This window comes from Saimiri boliviensis, chromosome X (assembly GCF_048565385.1).
Source record: "Saimiri boliviensis isolate mSaiBol1 chromosome X, mSaiBol1.pri, whole genome shotgun sequence".
Lineage (NCBI taxonomy): Eukaryota > Metazoa > Chordata > Mammalia > Primates > Cebidae > Saimiri > Saimiri boliviensis.
The window spans coordinates 3,174,303-3,195,796 of NC_133470.1; positions in this window are offsets into that span (position 1 = coordinate 3,174,303).

Consider the following 21,494-nt stretch of genomic DNA (forward strand, 5'->3'; position numbering starts at 1 on the left):
CTCTGGAGAACGACCCTTGGTTGACAGTGAGTTGCTTCTCCTAGAAATTTATCTCTTATCTTCCTACCCAAAGCATCCCAAAGCCAAAGATCCCCTGACGTGGGAGCAGCTGGTGTTTTCATTAGTGAATCACTTGCACCCATATTCTTGTGTCAACGTCTACTTCTAAGAAACCCAGCCCAAGACTTTCAGTGTCTAGCAATGCTTCACACACACATCACCATTCAGATTCATTTGCATTACAAACTCCATATTCAGATAAGCAAGACCTCACTTCAAGTTGCACCTAATTTTTTTTTTTAAATATGTTAAATCTCCTTAGATAAGCCAAGGTCTGAATGCTTTGAAAACAGTTTCTCATTTTTCCATATTGTTTTTGCTCATACAAAAATTAGAGGTGGCTTATTATGTGCGATAATTATCTTAAAAAGTATAATGATATTTTGTTGGGTTTGAATAACGTGAAGCAGAAAGGCTTGGTAATTTGAGCTCTATGTATCAGAGTTGCATTTCAAGCTAGGCCAGAGGTCTCCACTAAAGATGAGCGTGCAATGAGATTCTGTCTTTCTGACTCCCGAAACCCCTGTTCCTCATCACAGGCTACAGTCATCATTAAGAAATGCATTAAGAGCACAGAACGTTCTGAAATGAGCACACAGTACTTTGGGAGCGGGGAAAACCTTTTCCATTACTTGTGGATGATGATGAATGTAGCCGTAGATGATGATGGTAATGATAGGGCTTAAAATATTCAATACATAAAGAACATTCCATACAGGAGCTACTTAAATGGAGCCAGGGTTATTAGTGCCTCTCTTTGGTGATTAACTTAGATGCTTTCAAAAGTTTGCCTTTGCAACTGTTATCGCCAGCAAGAGAACCTAGGGAGGATCCTTCAACTCCCTCTTATGGCTTGGAAGTGAAAATGCAACTCTCATATGGAAGAGATTTGGTTCAATACATAGAATGGTGAAGATGAACGCTGAATTTCTACATTAATGATTAGCCTTGGGTGCAGAATACTAAATTCAATTAGAGGTATTTCTGTGAGTATTTCTACAGACATTTGTATCCACTTGAGGTGCCGCCTTGCACTTGGGGAAAACTAAAAAATGGTGACTTCCAATAGCGCCCTGTGGGTTGGAAGAAGGAGCTACAGACCAGCAGCCTGCATTCACATCACCCCTGCACTTCTTGCTGGCTGGGGGAAGCCATGTAACTTGCCTCTTTGTGCAACAGTTCTTTGTGCAAAATTGTTAAAATGATAGCTTCTACCTCATGATTGTTGTGAAGATTTAATTGTGAAGTTAACACATACAGTATCTTCACAAAGCTGTCTGACATAAATTCTAAGTAATTATGTATATGTATGTACGTGTGTCACATCTATAATCTCCCTATCTGATCTATTATTACCTTATCTATCTCATGTTATTATGTATCTATCTATTCCATCCATATCTATCTCTATCTATGATCAATTCCGTCTGTTCTTTTTATCTTCCATCTATTCTATCCACATCTATCTATCTCTACCTAATCTGTCTATCATCTGTCTGTCTATCTATCTATCTATCTATCTATCTATCTATCTATCTATCTCTGAGAGAGAGCTATATACATATGTAGGTGTATGCGTATATATCTGTGCATATATATAGGGGGTGTGTGTGCACATATATATATATATATATATATATATATACTTATGGGTATGTGGGTGTTTTGTGTGTATATACACACACACATGCACATACACATATGTGGCATTAAGTTAAATACGTTGACAATAAAATTCGAACTTTCTTTTCAAGCAATAATGACTAATAACTGGAAAAGAGCCCATGCCAACTAGCAACTTTCTCTTCTCTGTTGATCTTCCATTCTCTTCTCACATTCACTACCCTAAGCATCAACTTTTAACTACATTATACTGTACAAATTATTAGAGATGTTAATCACCCCAACTCTCAAGATTACCCTATTCAGAGGAAAGAATGGAAAGTCCAGACTACAGAGTTAGACTATGGCAAAGAAAGAGAGGAACTTAGGAACACTAGAGACTATGCACAGAGATAAAGTTGTGTTACATTCAGAAAAAATGAGTACTTAGACTCTTACAACTGATGCTAGAAATTTTAAATGCAACCTAATTGCCGTGACTGAATCTCATTATCTAAATGTGTGAGCATATTTGTTTTCACATATGCCCAAGATTCCTAGGGGTATTATTTCTAAAAAATAATAAAAAGGAATTTAAAAATTATTGTTTCAAATAGGACAACCTCTACTATTTGTTATTTTTGTGTATTTGCTGTTATGCAAACATATCACATTTAGAAAAAAGTGAAATGAATGAAAGGAAAATAAATCAACCGTGAATTGTATATTTCTTGTTATTCTTGAAACTTAGGAGGAACCACTTCACACTAGGAAAATTATTTCTGTAATTGTCCTCATGTCCCAGAAATACTTTTTGAGGAAGACAATGACAGGATTTGGATGTTGCAACTGAGACAAGTTGTTCGGAGTTTGCGGGGTGTGAGGAGGAGATGGAGGAAGGAGTGATGTGAATAGCATTGCCGTATTTCCCTCATGTCTTCTGTATGCTGGTTTTCAAAACATAATGATACACTAGAGAAATATTTTCAAATCCCCTATGTACATGCTCTGAATTTTATTTTCCATCCCTTCCTTCGCAATGGACTCTAGTTAATTTGGTTTTATCATTGTTCTGGGTTGCCTTATTATTGCAGTGCATACATGTGTATCTGTATTTGCAAATAGATAGAGATAGATGATAGATAAACAGATAGATGATAGATAAACAGATGGGCAGAGATAGATGAACAGATGAGTAGATGATAGAGCATAGAATAGATGTTAGATTAGCCAGATGGTAGCTAGGTCAATAAATGATAGATAAATGATAGATGTTTCATGGCGTCCCAAAGTGGTTCCATCAATTGACACTCTCTCCAAAAGAGCAAGGGATGCCTTTTGACTTCATATCTTCCTGGGTGCTCGAGACTGTCAGACTTTACTTTTTGCCCATCTTAGTGGAGTCTCATTGTTGTGTTAATTTGAATTTCCCTGACCAGGAGTAAAAGATGTCTTTTCACGTGTAATTGGTCATTCAGGTTTCTTCCTTCATTTAAATGCTCTTCTTTTCCTTCAATATGTTCTACGGAGAATTTTTTTTCCCCTTTACTTCTTGATTTGTTGAACTGTGTATATGTGTGTGTGTATGTGTGTGTGTGTGTGTGTGTGTTTATTCATAAATAGAACTATACATAATAGCTATGTCTCTATACATTTCCACACATACATATATATTTACTTTTTTTTTTTGAGATGGAGTTTCAGTCTTGTTGCCCAAGCTGGAGTGTAATGGAGCGATCTCAGCTCACTGCAACCTCTGCCTCCCAGGTTCAAGTGATTCTCTTGCCTCAGCCTCCCAAGTAGCTGGGATTACAGGCATGCACCACCACTCCTGGCTAATTCTGTATTTTCAGTAGAGATGGAGTTTCTCCATATTGATTAGCTTGGTCTCAAACTCCCAACCTCAGATGATCTGCCAGCATTGGCCTCCCAAAGTGCTGGGATTACAGACATGAGCCACCATGCCCGGCCATATTTATATTGTTATATTCTTGATATTAATTATGATCGCTTTGAATAAAATATGTTCCAAATAGTCTTCACACATTCTTAGTTTTTCTCTTTGGTGAGGGTATCTTTAATTTTCAGAAATGTAGATCATTTGTATATTCAAAATAATTGATGTTGTTTTAAAGGAATTTGTTCTTCTTGTGTCTTATATACCAAATCCACTCTAACTCAGGAAAATTAATATTTCTATGTATGATTGCTTCCAAATCCTTCAAGCTTTGCATTTCACATTTAGGCCTTTAATCTCTTTAGATTTTAATTTATTTAATTTTTGGTAGGGCACGAGATAGGGATCTATCTTTTTACAGGTTATGGAAAATCACTTCACAAGCACTTTTATTTATTAGTTTATCCTTTTCCCAATAATTTGTAACAACACTGCTGTAAATATGCTTCCATAAATATGTAGGAAAGAAGTTCCAGGCTCTCTATGCAGTTTCATTCTTCTATTTTTTTCAACAATTATTCCACAATTATGCCCTTACTTTCTGGAGCTTTATAATAAATATTGACAAGTCCTCTACATTATTATTTTTTTGGTCTTCTTTCAAAATTAAGCTAATCTTGATAATTAATTAATTAATTGTGGGAGATGGATCTAAGATGGCCAATTAGAAGCAGCTCAGGATTGCAGCTCCCAGCGAAAGCATGGAGGGTGAGAAGATGCTGCATTTCCAGACAGATTTTTATTGCCCACAGAGCAGGAGATTCCCAAGGGGCAGAGCCCCACGGGTCACCAGCATGGCTGTTTTGGCCAGCACGGCTGTTCTCCGTACAAAATACAGGGGTCTGGGCACTGTTTTAGCTGGCGACTGGAGCTCCAGGGAGACAGTCATCCATTCAACTGATAAAAAAGGGGACTGAAACAAGGAGCCAGGCCAGGAGATTCCCAGGCAAAAAAGTGCCACGAATATCAGTGCGGCTGTTTCAGCTGGAGCAGTGGGTCGCCACATGGGAAATCTCACAGATCCCGGCAACTTTTCAATGGGTGACTGGAACCCCTGGGAGGCAGAGTCAACCGTTCAACTAAAATTTTTTTAAAAAAGGGCTCTGAGGCAGGGAGCCTGGTGATCAGGCTTGGCTGGTCCCACCCCCACAAAAAAACAGCAATCAGAAACACTCTGGATTGAGAGTTTCACATCAAGCACAGTGGAACCTGGGACGGTCCAGCTCTGTGGGGGAAGGGCATCCGCCATTACTGAGGCAGTCCACCACTATGAAGGTAGCTTGCCATTGCTGAGGCAGCCTGTCATTGCCGAGGCAGCCCACCATTACAGAGAGAGTCTGCCATTATAGAGGTGGGCCGCCATTGCCAAGGCAGTTTTAACTGTACCTGTATAAACAGTACTGGAGGGAAGTTCACACGGCAGCTGGGCGGAGCCCACAGCAGCTTAGCAAAGCATCGGTAGGCAGACAGTGACTAAGCTGCCTCCTCACTGGGCAGGGGAGCCCTGAAAAAGGGCAGCAGCACAACAGAAACTCATAAATAAAACCCTAATTCCCTGGGACAAAGCATCTGGGAAAAAAAAAGGGGGGGGGTTATGAGTTCAGCTGCAGCAGACTTAAATGTACCTGTCCAGTAGCTCTAAATAACAACAGAGCTCACAGCTCAGCACTTGAGCTCCTATAAAGAACAAACTGTCTCCTCAAGCAGCTCCCGAACCCCCATATATCCACAGAGTCACCTCATGAAAGAGAGCTCAGACTGACAGCTGGTGGGTATCCTTCTGGGACAAAGATAGCAGAAGAAGAAACTGGTAGCAACCCTCACTGTTCTGCAGCCACTGCAGGTGATCCCCAAGCAAGCAGGGCCTGGAGTGGACCTCAGCAGTCCTACGGCAGAGGGGCCTGATTGGTAGAAGGAAAATTAAGAAACAGAAAGAAATAACTTCATCATCAACAAACTGGACATCCACTCAGAGACCCAATCTGAAAGTCAACAACCACAAAGACAACAGGTGGATAAATACACAGAGACGGGAAGAAACCATCACAAAAAGCATGAAAACACCTGAAACCAGAATGCGTCTCCTCCTACAAGGGACCACAACTCCTCACCAGCAAGGGAACAAGGCTGGATGGAGAATGAGTGTGATGAATTGATAGAATCAGGCTTCAGAAGGTGGATAATAAGAAATTCTCTGAGCTAAAAGAACATGTTCTAACCCAATGCAAAGAAACTAAGAGTGTTGAAAAAAGATATGATGAAAAGCTAATGAGAATAAACAACTTAGGAATATAAGTGAATTGATGGAGCTGAAAAATGCAACACGAGAACTTCGCAAAGCATACACAAGTTCCAACAGCTGAATTGACCAAGCAGAAGAAAGGATATCAGAGGTCGAAGATCAACTCAATGAAATAAAACAAGAAGGCAAGATTACAGATAAAAGGGTAAAAAGGAATGAACAAAGTCTCCAAGAAATAAGGGACTATGTGAAAAGACCTAATCCACATTTAATAGGTGTACTTGAATGTGACGGAGAGAATCAATGCAGCCTGGAAAATACTCTTCAGGATAGTATCCAGGAAAACTTCCCCAACCTAGCAAGGCAGGCCAATATTCAAGTCCAGGAAATACAGAGAACACCACAGAGATATTCCTCCAGAAGAGCAACCCCAAGGCACATAATCATCAGATTTACCAGGGTGGAAATGAAGGAGAAAATGCTAAGGGCAGCCAGAGAGAAAAGTTGGGTTACCCACAAAGGGAAGCCCATCAGACTCACAGCAGATCTCTCAGCAGAAACCCTACAAGCCAGAAGAGAGTAGGGGCCAATATTCAACATTTTTTAAAAAAAGAACTTTCAACCCAGAATTTCAAATCCAGCAAAACTAAGCTTCATAAGTGAAGGAAAAGTAAAATCCTTTACGAACAAGCAAGTACTCAGAGATTTCATTACCACCAGGCCTGCTTTACAAGAGCTCCTGAAAGAGGCACTAAACACAGAAAGGAACAACCAGTACCAGCCACGCCAAAAACATGCCAAATGGTAAAGAACATCACCACAACGAAGAAACTGCATCAACTAATGGGCAAAACAGCCAGCTAGCATCAAAATGGCAAGATCAAATTCACACATAACAATATTATCTCTAAATGTAAATGGGCTAAATGCCCCAATCAAAAGACGCAGACAGGCAAATTGGATAAAAAGCCAAAACCCTGTGGTGTGCTGTATCCAGGAAACCCATCTGATATGCAAGGAGACACAAGGGCTCAAAATACAGGGATGGAGGAAGATTTACCAAGCAAATGGAGAGCAAAAAAAAAAAAAAAAAAAAAAGCAGGAGTTGCAATTCTCATCTCTGATAAAATAGACTTTAAACCAACAAAGACCAAAAGAGACAAAGAAGGACATTACATAATGGTAAAGGATCAATGCAACAAGAAGAGCTAACGATCCTAAATATATACACACCCAATACAGGAGCAGCCAGATACATAAGGCAAGTTCTTAATGACTAACAAAGAGACTTAGACTCCCACACAATAATAGTGGAATACTTTAACACCCCATTGTCAATATTAAACAAACCAGTGGGACAGAAAATTAACAAGGATATCCAGGACTTGAACTCAGACGTGGACCAAGCAAACCTAATAGACATTTACAGAACTCTCCACCCCAAATCCACAGAAAATACATTCTTTTCAGCACCACATCACATCTACTCTAAAATTGAAGTAAATCACTCCTCAGCAAATGCAAAAGAACGGAAATTGTAACAAACAGTCTCTCAGACCACAATACAATCAAGTTAGAACTCAGAATTGAGAAAGTAACTCAGGACTACACAGCCTCATGGAAACTGAACAACTGGCTCTTGAATGTTGATTGGATAAACAATGAAATGAAGGCAGGAATAAAGATGTTCTTTGAAACCAATGAGAATGAAGACACAACATACCATAATCTCTGGGACACATTTAAAGCAGTGTCTAGAGGAAAATAAATAGCAATAAATGCTCATACGAGAAGCAAGGAAAGATCTAAAATTGACACCCTATCATCAAAATTGAAAGAGCTAGAGGAGCAAGGCCAAAAAAACTCAAAACCTAGCAGAAGACAATAAATAACTAAGATCAGAGGCAAACTGAAGGAGATAGAGACACAAAAAACCCTTCAAAAAATCAATAAATCCAGGAGCTGGTTTCTTGAAAAGATCAACAAAATAGACCACTAGCCAGATTAATAAAAAAGAAAAGAGAGAATAATCAAATAGATGCAATAAAAAACGATAGAGGGGATATCACCACAAATTCCACAGAAGCACAAAACATCATCAGAGATTATTACAAACAACTCTATGCACATAAACTAGTAAACCTGGAAGAAATGGATAAATTCCTGGACACTTGCATCCTCCCAAGCCTAAACCAGGAAGAAGTCGAAACCCTGAATAGATCAATAACAAGGTCTGAAATTGAGGCAGCAATTAAGAGCCTACCACCCAAAAAAAGCCCAGGTTCAGATGGGTTCACAGCTGAATTCTACCAGACATACAAAGAGGAGCTGGTACCATTCCTTCTCAAACTATTCCAAACAATCCAAAAAGAGGGAATCCTTCCCAAATCATTTTATGAGTCCAACATCATCCTGATACCAAAACCTGGCAGAGACTCAACAAGAAAAGAATACTTCAGGCCAATATCCATGATGAACATAGATTCAAAATCTTCAATAAAATACTGGCAAACAGACTGCAACAGTGCATCAAAAAGCTTATCCACCATGATCAAGTAGGCTTCATCCCAGGGATGCAAGGCTGGTTCAACATATGCAAGTCTATAAATGTAATTCACCACATAAACAGAACCAAAGACAAAAACCACATGATTATCTCAATTGATGCAGAGAAGGCCTTTGACAAAATTCAACAGCCCTTTATGCTAAAAACCCTCAATAAACTAGGTATTGACAGAATGTATCTCAAAATAATAAAAGCTATTTATGACAAACCTACAGCCAATATCATACTGAATGGGCAAAAACTGGAAGCATTCCCTTTGAAATCTGGCACTAGACAATGATGCCCTCTCTCACCACTCCTATTCAGTATAGTATTGGAAGTTCTAGCCAGAGCAATCAGGCAAGAAAAAAAAATAAAGAGTTTTCAAATAGGAAAGGAGGAAGTCAAATTGTCTGTATTTGCAGAAAACATAATTGTATATTTAGAAGACCCTATCGTCTCAGCCCAAAATCTCCTGAAACTGATAAGCAACTTCAGCAAAGTCTCAGGATACAAAATCAATGTGCAAAAATCACAAGCATTCCTATACAATAACAGACTTAAAGAGAGCCAAATCAAGAATGAACTGCCATTCACAATTGCTACAAAGAGAATAAAATACCTAGGAATACAGCTAACAAGGAACGTAAAGGACCTCTTCAAGGAGAACTACAAGCCATTGCTCAACGAAACAAGAGAGGGCACAAACAGATGGAGAAACATTCCATGTTAATGGTTAGGAAGAATCAATATCATGAAAATGGCCATACTTCCCAAGGTAATACACAGATTCAATGCTATCCCCATCAAGCTACCAGTGACCTTCTTCACAGAACTGGAAAAAAACACCTTAAACTTCATATGGAACCAAAAGAGAGCCCACATAGCCAAGTCAATTCTAAGCAAAAAGAACAAAGCTGGAGGCATCAAACTACCAGACTTCAAACTATACTACAAGGCTACAGTAATCAAAACAGCATGGTACTGGTACCAAAACAGAGATATAGACCAATGGAACAGAATAGAGGCCTCAGAGGCAACAGCACACATCTACAACCGTCTGATCTTTGACAAACCTGACAAAAACAAGCAATGGGGAAAGGATTCCCCGTTTAATAAATGATGTTGAGAAAACTGGCTAGCCATGTGCAGAAAGCAGAAACTGGACCCCTTCCTGACACCTTACACTAAAATTAACTCCAGATGGATTAAAGACTTAAACATCAGACCTAACACCATAAAAACCCTAGAAGAAAACCTAGGCAAAAATATTCATGACATAGGCATAGGCAAGGGCTTCATGACCAAAACACCAAAAGCATTGGCAACAAAAGCCAAAATAGACAAATGGGACCTAATCAAACTCCACAGCTTCTGCACAGCAAAACAAACAGTCATTAGAGTGAATCGGCAACCAACAGAATGGGAAAAAATTTTTGCAATCTACCCATCTGACAAAGGGCTGATATCCAGAATCTACAAAGAACTAAAACAGATTTACAAGAAAAAAACAAACATGCCCATTCAAAAGTGGGTGAAGGATATGAACAGACACTACAAAAGAAGACATACATGAGGCCAACAAACATATTAAAAAATGCTCATCATCACTGGTCATTAGAGAAATGCAAATCAAAACTACATTGAGATACCATCTCATGCCAGATAGAATGAAGATTGTTAAAAAATCTGGAGACAACAGATGCTGGAGAGGATGTGGAGAAATAGGAACACTTTTACACTGTTGGTGGGAGTATCAGTTAGTTCAACCATTGTCGAAGACAATGTGGTGATTCCTCAAGGGCCTAGAAATAGAAATTCCATTTGACCCAGCAATCCCATTACTGGGTATATATACCAGTATATACCCAGTAATCACCAAAGGATTATAAATCCTTTTGTGAGTTTTCACTTGTCTGTTCTTTAATTTCACTCTGATGTGCCAGAGCATGGACTTGTCCTCATTTCTCCTGTTTGGGATTCATTTTGTTTTGTGACTCTGTGTATTCCTGTTTCATATGGTTCTGGAATATTGCCATGATTGTCTTTTAGAATATTGTTTGTCCCTTATTCTCAGTATGCTGTTATTCTGCAACACCTTTTAGTCATTGTATCCTCAATCCCTTCCATGTACCCTCCTTCTCTCTCAAACTGACTTTGATACAATCAATCTGTTGATATTTGTGGGCTGCATTCTAAGTAATTTTTTCACATCTCTCTACCCACTTATTTTTTTTCTCAGTTCAGTCATATGTAATCTGATCTTTAATTTATGCATCGAGGTTTAGGTTCCAGGGCTTGCTTTTTACTTCTACAAGTTCTCATTTTTATTTCAAATCTATCTGTCCTTTACTTATAGTATCTTCCTCTTATTTCTGGTGTTTCTTCCATTCTAAATGCTTTTTGTAATCCAAGCCTGATTATGTATTATGTTGTTGTGATGATGTTGCTGTTTGTGCCTTTTGATTGTCAGGAGCATTGGGTTGGGACTTCACTTGTATTGTGATTATTGATTGTGAACTCATCTTCAGGAGGGTTTTATTGCTGGGAATTGTGTTGTGCCTTTCGAACTTCATTTTGATCTTCATGAGCATTGGGTTGCAAGTTCACATATGTTGTTATTTTTTATTGTGAACTCATCTTCAAGAGAATTTTATCAGCGGGAATTGTGTGCATCTTTTGATGAGGGTCTCCTTTGTAAAAAGCTTTTAAATGTGTCTTGTCATGAGCTGTAGTGTCGACATTCCCCCAGTCAGTTCATTTTTTACTTGCACGTTGTGGCTTCAGGAAGCATATAGTGATTGTATAAACTACAAATCTGGATTTATGCAATAAAAATTAACTGTCATAAATGTACAATAAGGTCATTTTTATAGATCAAGAAAAAACAAATAAGCTTTCTTTTTTACTCTCCTTTACTGGCAGAAAATTATCTTTATTTTGAAAGGTCTCGATCTTTGTTAATGTCTCAGTTCCAGCTCCATCATTCCCTGTAGTTTACTAAAACCAGCACAAACTTCCCAGGGCGCCCATAATGTCATGCACTTATATTCATTTTGTTTTGTATTTTTAATTTTTGGGGTATGCTGAGTATTTCCATTTTTGAGGGGGAGAATTCAATTTTGCATTTAAAGGATAGCTGTTGCACCTTATGTAGCACTTCTAGTTGTTTTGTAGCAGGAGGATTTTCAGGTTATCAAGTTCTTCTCATCAATAGAAGATGACATTGCAGAGTTAGGTTTTTCAAACATAAATGTAACCCTGTCACATCCTGATAACACTCTCCCACAGTTTCCATTTTCCACTTGAAATACAATTCCAATCTCCCTCTCTGACCCCACATTCTTTCATTCTTCCTTTATTCCTCTTTATTCCTCTCTTTCATCAATCGTTTAAATTCTTGATATCTGATTGCAATGTTTTCCACCAGTAGTGTGTGCGAGGGGTGTGTATATGAGAGCTCATTCATTTAATCTCATTTCAAATGCTACTTTCTCAGTGAGGCTTTCTTTTGTCATTTTCCAAGACACTACCCAGTTCATTCTCTGCTTTAATTTTTTCACAGGACTTTCTACCACCTTCCAGTATATTTGTTTGTTTGCTTGTTATCTGTCTTTTGTCCCTGAGATGTAAGGCTCAGGAAACAAAAGTTTGTGCTTATTTTTTTGACAGCTGTATCATCTTGACTAAAAGAATGCCTTACCCATATAGGTTCTTAATAAATGTTTGTTGAGTAAGTAGCTAAACATTTTTATCTCTGTTACTATCTCAAAATTAAATAACATGTAGGGATTTTCAATCCAGGTATTTTAATTTCAAATATTCAGTTTCTTTATTACCCAACCAGTTCCCTACATTTCAACTGTTACGATTTTGCAGAGAGAATTTAAAATCTATTAATGAGCCAGATGCAGTGGGTCACATCTGTAATTCGGCACTTTGGAAGGCTGAGGCAGGCAGATCCTTTGAGGTCAGGAGTTTGAGACCAGCCTAGACAATATGGCAAAACCCCATCTCTACTAAAAATACAAAAAATTAGCTTGGCGTGGTGGCGTGTGCCTGTAATCTCAGCTACTCAGGAGGCTGAGGCAGGAGAATTGCTTGAACCCAGGAGGTGGAGGTTGCAGTGAGCCAAGATCACGCCATTGCACTCTAGCCTGGGCAACATAGCAAGACTCCCTCTCAAAAAAAATTATTAATGGTTTTCTTGCAAGAAAATACATATATCTGTTTTGGTATATGTCTATGTATATATTTACACATATGGAAACAGAGGCTTCTGTTTCCAAATCTCTATAGGGATCAGCAGGGGATAATGGTCATCCTCTTGTAGGCATTAGGCACATAGGGTTGTGTGGGATCAGTTGTGTCAACACAGGAAAATGCCCAGAGAAGAGCCCAATCCAGACATATTTGTGTATATATTTACACATATAGGTTTACATAAGTGTGTGAATATATTTACATATATGTTCATGTATATGTGTGATATATTTACACATATGTTTCTGTATATGTGCATATTTACATGTATGTTTCTCTATATATTTATATGTTTCTCTATATACATGTACATATTTATTCATATATGTTTTATGTTTCTGTATTTGTGTGTATATAATTACAATATATATTTCTATATGTATACATGTTTCTGTATGTGTATGTGTATGTGTATATTTACACATATATGTTTCTGTATAAGCATATATTTTTACATATGCTTCTGTATATGTGTGTATATATTTACACATGTGTTTCTGTATATGGATGTATATATTTACACATACATGTTTTTGGTATATGCATGTATATACTTACACATATGTTTCTGCATGTGTATGTATATGTTTACACATGCGTTTCTGTATATGTATATATTTATACACATGCTTCTGTATATGCATGTATATATTTACACGTTTCTGTATACATATGCATATATTTACACATATTTTTGTATATGTATATATATGCTTACAAATGTTTCTACATCTATATATATTTACACGTGTTTCTGCATATGTGTGTACATATTTACAGATGTATGTTTTTGTTTATATATTTACACATATCTTTCTGTATGTGTATATATATTATTTTAGCATGTTCACATCTCCCATGTTATAATATTCACTAGTACTATTGCCATTCTTTTTTAAAAAAAAAACATATTTATACCTACCTCTAGATACAAATATTTAAAAACATATATTTCTGTAATGAGATCCCTTACTCAAAATGGTTTTCTAGTTTCACCATATTCCTTTATCTCTATTCAGACTTTTCCTGTTTTGCTTTTCTCATGACCCAGGCTGGAGTGCAGAGTACAATCATAGCTCACCACAGACTCAAACTCCTGGGCTTATGCTTCAGCCTACTGAATGGCTAGGACTTGAGGTACATGCTATCACCAAGCTAATTTTTTTTAAAGTTATTTTTTGTAGAGATGGGGTCTCAGTCTTGCTGCATTGCCCAGACTGACCTTGAACTCCTGGCTTCAAGTGATCCTCCTGCCTTGGCCTCCCAAAGTACTGGAATTACAGACGTAAGCCACTTCCTTGGCCAGATGTTTTGTTTGTTTGTACAGAGTAAGTGCTTTTGTGCATATTAGTCTCAGTAAGGAATGTAAACCTTCTGAGATGCTGCATATATTTTGAGAAATTCCTTTCTTTTTCTGTCTCATTTTTCCTTCCAGTAAAATAGTTACTGTATACAGGATGCTTGGATCACAGCTGTTTTCCAGTAATAGTGTGTAATATTAACTGTTTTCTAGATTCCTGTATGGTGATGAGTATGTTTGATTCACAACTAATTTTCTTTTTATTACAGGTAATCCTTCATGTGTGGAGGCTTACAAGGTTTTCTCTGTGCTTTTGTGATTAATCAATTTAATAAGAATTGTCTTTTTTTTTCTATTCTTGCCTCCTACCTCCTGAGATAATTTTTCCATTTGTCATTCCACAGTATCAGTGTAGTTTATTAGCAGTGACTCATCACATTTTAACTTGCCTTATTTATTAATTTTTAAATTTTACCAATATCATGTTTAAATTCAGAAAGTCTCTTTTAAAAAATCCTCATTTTATTTCCTTGGTGGTCACAAGGTCTTTCATTTGTATTCTCTCTTTTGTCTCACTGACTATATCCTCCTCATTAGATGCTGATAGTGTCCCTTTCTCATTTTAATTTTTTATTATTTATTTATTTTTTGAGATGGAGTTTTGCTCTTGTTACCCAGGCTGGAGTGCAATGGCGCGATCTTGGCTCACTGCAACCTCCGCCTCCTGGGTTCAGGCAATTCTCCTGCCTCAGCCTCCTGAGTAGCTGGGATCACAGGCACGCACCACCATGCCCAGCTAATTTTTTGTATTTTTAGTAGAGACGGGGTTCCACCATGTTGACCAGGATGGTCTCGATCTCTTGACCTCGTGATCCACCCACCTCAGCCTCCCAAAGTGCTGGGATTACAGGCTTGAGCCACCGCGCCTGGCTCTTTCTCATTTTTAAATGAGATACTAAGTTTTTATAAATCAATTGATTTTTTCTGCTGCACCAAGTGAAGCAGATTGCCAAAGGAGGCTCTCATTCCTTTTTTTTCTCTCTCTCTCTCTCTTTTTTTTTTTTGAAACAGGGTCTCACTCTGTCACCCAGGCTGCAGTGCAGTGGTATAATCACAGCTCACTGAAGCCTCAAACCCCTGGGCTCAAAGGATCCTCCCACCTCAGCCTCCTGAGTAGCTGGAGCTATAGGCACACACCACCATGCCCAGCTAATTTTTTGTTTGTTTGTTTATTTTCTGCTGTGGAGATGGGGTCTCAGCATGTTGCCCAGCCTGATCTCAAACCAGTGGGCTCAAGTAATCCACCCACATCGGCCTCTCAAAGTGCTGGAATTTCAAGCATGAGCCACTGTGCCCAGTCAGCTCTCATTCTGGTGGGCAATAGAAGATGGAGCAGTTTAATAGGCCAGTAGGTAACAACCTGCCCGAGTGAAGTCCACCCTTCCCTAAGAAGTAAAGGAAGGCTTCCGTTTTCAAACTTCTATAGGGATCAGCAGGGGATAATGGCCATCCTCTTGTAGACATTAGGCACACAAGTTTCTGCCTGGGGAACAGTTGTGTCAACACAGTCAGGAAGGTGCCCAGAGAAGAGCCCACTCCAGGCAGCTGGGTGAAAACCTCCACGAAGCAATGCACTAAAGAGGTCTACCAGTATGGGCCACTAGGGGCTGATCCGAAAGCCCTCTCCTAGGTGTTGGTCACAGAAATCTCCCATAGGTTCAGTCCAGGACCCCAGATGCCCTAATCCTTCCTTTGTATCTCCAGTGAGGTGTCTGAATACCAAAGGGACCAAGAACATAAGTCGTTATCCCTATCATCTTCCAAAATGTGTTTTCTATTTTGCAACAAATGACCAACAGATTTTTCTCCAGCTTGCTTTTCTATTACCAGGTCGTTGAACTGTGCATCCAAGCTGTTTGTTATCTTAGAGCTGACCTAGCCCAGAGATTTTGAAACTCTATTCTGAGTGCTACTTGGCCTAGGGGTGAGGTGTGGAGATCGTTAATGATAGAGGTGAAGACTATGAATGGTAGAAATGCTTTCTGGTTGTTTTATGGATTGTTCTTGAATTCATTTCTCAGAATCTTATGGATTTCTGTTGTTTTTATTTTTAAAAGATTGTAGTTTCAGCTCCAATTTTGTCTGAAGACTTACGATCCATGCAACTTCCTTATTTCACATTATATAGAAAAGCCATACATCTCAGCCGAGGTTACTGAATTAGTGAGGAGACACTAACCAGAATCCAGCTGTTGCACTTTGCTGCACAACCATCCCCCCTACACTTGTGTGCTGGATTACCCTGCTGTATGAACATAAAACAAACATACGCTTCCTCCAGGTAAATAACTTTAGGATGCATTATCTTTAGTGAATGCCCTCCTCATAATCCAAACGTGACACTCTTTGTTTCTCTTTAATATAAATAATTAGATAAGAAGCCTTGAAATAAGAAAAGGTAAAAATACATGTTCTTTAATGATTTTTTTTTAGTTGTTTCATGTCTTACTTAAAGTGTGCCTAACAAAGCCTTTTCTATCCAACAAGGATAAAACCAGGATGACAATTTAAGAAGGTAACCAATATTAAAAGCATTTATATCATTGTTCTGGATTGAGCACATTAGACTATTATTGGAAACAACTGCCCCATAACCACCAAAATCACCATTATCCTGTTGCACAGACATTTTAGCCTATGTTTCCAAAGTGCTTTTAAATCATTTTTATTAGTTATTACCCTGTGCTCTAGTTTTTAATTGGCAGACATTGTGTCTCAATGCCATGTTCCTAATTAAATCCCCAGACTAAACTGTGAAAGCTGCCCCCATATTTTTACACGACGTGGACTCCCTTTGAAGAGGGAATACATGAATTTTAATTATGCTTTTCATCTTTATGCAATGGAACCAATCACTGGATTTCAGAAAAATATATTCCACCGAAGCTTGTCTAAAATGTTCCTACACTGGGGTTAGTGTATTCTACAATTCTATGCCTTGTGAAACAAGCTTTTTAAGAAAACAAATTCCCTTTATTAACCTTGAGAACATGATGCTAAGTGAAATAAACTTATCAAAAGAGAAGAAATACTATGTGATCCCATTCATCGGAGGCTTCTAGAGTCATCAGATTTGTGGAATGCAATTCATTCAGAAAATAGAATGGTGTTTCTCAAGGGTTGGGGCAGGGAGAATGGGGAGTGGTTGTTTAATAGGTACAGAGTCCGTGTTTTGCAAGATGAAAAGAATTCTGCATGATCATGTTCTTGGCAGTGATAGAGATGGAGCTGGAGGCTATTATCCTAAGCAAACGAATGCAGAAAGAGAAAACTAAGAACCATATGTTTGCACCTATCAGTGGGAGCTAAACAATGAGGACACATGGAAACATAGCGGGGAACACCACACACTGGAACCTTCCTGAGGGTAGGAAGTAATAGGAGGGAAAGGATCAGGAAAAATCACCTAGCTGCTGATATGCTTATTGCCTGGCAGACAAAACAATCTGTACACCACACCCCGTGACCCCTAGTTTACCTATTGTATTCATCCATTTTCACGCTGCTATAAAGAATACCCTGACTGGGTAATTTATAAAGGAAAGAGATTTAATTGACTCACAGTTCTTCATGAGTGGGGAGGACCAATCATGATGGAAGGTGAAGGGGAAGCAAGCACCTTGTTTACAAGGTGGCAGGAAGGAGAGAGCAAACAGGGGAAACTGTCACTTATAAGCTATCAGATCTCATGAGCACTTCCTCACTGTCACCAGAACAGCATGGAAGAAACCACCATGATCCAACTACCTCCTACCCCGCCTTTCCCTGGACACCTGGGGATTACAATTCGAGGTGAGATTTGGGTGGGGACACAGAGTCAAACCATGTCACCTAAATAACAGACCAACACGTGTATGCTTGAACCTAAAATGAAAGTTAAAAAAAAAAGAGAGTTCTGGCGATTTGCTTATACAACAATGTGAGTGCTGTTAATTACTACTGAACGGAACACTTAAAGACAGTTCAAATGGTACATTTTAGGCTGTGCCTATTTTACTGTAATTTAAAAACCTTGAATACTTCCTTTAAACTAATAAATGTATCTTCACTGTACAAAAATAATGTGGGGAAGCAAAAGAGAATGTGTTATTACCTGGAGTACTGATTTCCAGGGGTTTAAGGGACTGCATGTTTGAATGGGCCCCAACAAAAAACATGACTACTGCCAAGGCAGATTCCTTGGAATAGTTGTCATGGTAGTATTCAAGCAGCCACACACAGGGTCTTATGAATCTAGTAGTTTCTGAGCTAAATTCTTCCCCCTCCCCCTGCCTTTGAGCTAGGATCCCACTCTGTCACCCAGGCTGGAGTGTAGTGGCATGATTGTGGCTCACTGTAGCCTCAACCTCATGGGCTCAATTGATCCTCCTGCCTCAGCCTCCTGAATAGCAGGAACTACAGGTGCATGCCACTGTGTCAAGCTAATTTTTACATTTTTTTCTAGAGATGGGGTTTTACCATGTTGCCCAGACTGGTCTGGAACTCCTGGACTCAAGCAATCATCTCAAAGTGCTGGGATTACAGGTGTGAGCCACCACATTCTGTGGTAGTTACATTCTTAAAACAAGGATTGGGAAAGAGAAAATCATTGAAGGGTTTCTCTCTGGCCGATATCTTAGAACTCTTCCTATTTGATTTCTTCCAGTTGAGTTTCAAACTCCTGTGTGTGGAGTGAAGGGGGAAAGAGAGGTTAATAACCACAGGATGATCCTTCACCAGTGAGGTCATGAGGGACTGGGCTTCCTGACCTGAGGGCTCAGACTTGCTCCACTTCATTGCGAAGAAACTAGTTAGGCATCTTCTGCCACAGTGTTTAATGATTTATCATCTTCTGGTGCTTCGTCGAGATGACAGCAGGCATTGTGCCATTTATTTTTCTCTATGGAATTCATATGAAGTTAAGTGGATGGAGCACTCTGCAACGTACCTGTACAACCTATGTCCAACCTACTGCATTGGATGATATCTATTGCTTCAGACATAAGAATTATTTTTGCAAGATGGATTTGAGCTTGTTCGTATTTGAGCTTGCAAACAATAAAGTGTCTATGGTGGAAATTGCAGTTGTGCAGGGAGAGCTAATACATGCGACTGAGTCTGGGATCATAAGAACAAATAGGTAAAAGTCCACAGTCCGTCCTGGAAACCTGGCTACACATCTTTTATCCTCTAAAATCCTTCTGAGGATTAAGTGGTATTATGCAGTGCCTATTGTTTTTCTCTAAATCCTGTCTTGTTGAGGGCAATGTCAATAAAACAACGTGCTGAACTGCTGTGCCATCCTTCGTTGCCAGCTGATTGCACAAGTATTTTATGAACATCTCAGACAAAAGATAGTTTCTTCCCCATGGAATTAAATCAAATTAGTCTCCTCCTTAAAACTCCCAATGGAGATAGCACTTACAATGATGGTTGAAATGAAGGAACTCACCTAAATCAAATAATGTAATGCATGTGAAATGATTCCATAAGCTTCAACAGGTAAATTTCAGTTATTGGGATTATTTTTAATAATATTATTGCTACTAAAATCACTACTCATAAGACAACACCATTCTTGATACTTTCAGAAAGAGGTCAGTAAACTATGACCCATAGGCTAAATCTGACCAGCTGCCATGTTTGCATGTTTGGTACAGTTTTTTAATGACTGGTGTGTTAAGAATGGTTCATATGTAGGCCGGGCACGGTGGCTCAAGCCTGTAATCCCAGCACTTTGGGAGATCGAGGTGGGTGGATCATGAGGTCAAGAGATCGGGACCACCCTGGTCAACATGGTGAAACCCTGTCTCTACTAAAGGTGCAAAAAATTAGCTGGGCATGGTGGTGCGTGCCTGTAATCCCAGCTACTCCGGAGGCTGAGGCAGGAGAATTGCCTGAACCCAGGAGGCGGAGGTTGCAGTGAGCCGAGATCGCGCCATTGCACTCCAGCCTGGGTAACAAGAGCGAAACTTTGTCTCAAAAAAAAAAAAAAAAAAAAAAAAAAAAGAATGGTTCATATGTTCATTGAAGCACTATTCACAATAGCAACGACATGGAATCAGCCTAAATGCCCATCAATGACAGACTGTGTGAAGAAAATGTGGTAGGTATACACCATAAAACAGTATGCAGCCGTAAAAAAGAATGAGATCATGTTTTTTGCAGGGACATGGATGGAGCTGGAGGCTATTGTCCTTAGCAAATTAAAGCAAGAACAGAAAACCAAATACTTCATGTTCTCACTTATAAGTGGAAGCTAAATGATGAGAACACATGGACGCACAGAGGAGAGCAACACACATTGGAGCCTATCAGAGGGTGGAGTGTGGGAGGAGGAAGGGGATCTGGAAAAATAACTAATGGGAATAGCTGGGTGATGAAATAATCTACACGCTAAACCCCCATGACACACATTTATCCATGTAACAAACCTACACACGTACTCCTGAATTTCAAAGTAAAAAAAAATGAATTGGTTGTATATGTACCTACATATTATTCTCAGCATCCCTTGAGTATGCAGAGTGACAAGTCTAAAATATTATCCGGCTCTTGGGGACCAAACGAAAAAAAAAGGGTTGCAGAACTCTGCCTTACAATCATGGCTTTATAAATGTATATTTACATTCAAAAAGAGCTTCACAGGATCTTCTGAAGAATCTTGAAGAGAGGGTGATATTGCAGCCTCTGTGTCAAAGATAATTTTAAAATGAGTCTGAGCATTTGTTCAGTAAAGACAATGCTACTGAAAGATTGCAAAAGAGATCCCCAAGTTTGTGAATGGACTGTTTCCTAGAGTACGTTAAAAGCACTTTGTAACTTAAAGAGTTTCAACTCTGTTCTACTCATTGATAATTTCCCTCTTAAATAATTACTAGCAAAACATTTCAGTGACACAGAAGTTAGTGTTCTCGAGGAAACAATTTAAGTAGTTCTTTAATTCTATTTACAGAGTCCTTATTAAGGTATCAGCCTAATGCCTTTCTAAAGAGGGTGATGGGTAGTGGGCCAGTTTCTCAGGGACATTTTAGTTCTTCTGCGCTTGAAAGTGTAGTTTCGTATTACTCAAGGGATTGTAGGAAATCTGCCTTACAGTTCAGAGAAAGGCAATTTTCAAAGATCCACATCTGTCTTTAAACATCTTTTGTCACTCTAAAGTTCCCAGGAAGAGCATGCATGCACAATGACACAATGATTTAAACTATAAATACATTTCTAGGAAAAGAACACGTTTGGAAACTTGCATTTATAGCTGCCAGATTAATGCATTTAGCCAGTTTCACACAAGACCTGTATGAAAATGATATGAATGAACATCAATAATCCAGTAAATTATGTTTTCTCCTTTTCATATATCTACTTTTTTTTTTTTTTTTTTGCTAAGTGTGAGTAGCTTTTTTTATGTGAACTGTTAATTGTTGCTATCAAGACTGCTTATTCTGGATATTATGTCTCAGACACTGCAACGAACACGACACATGAA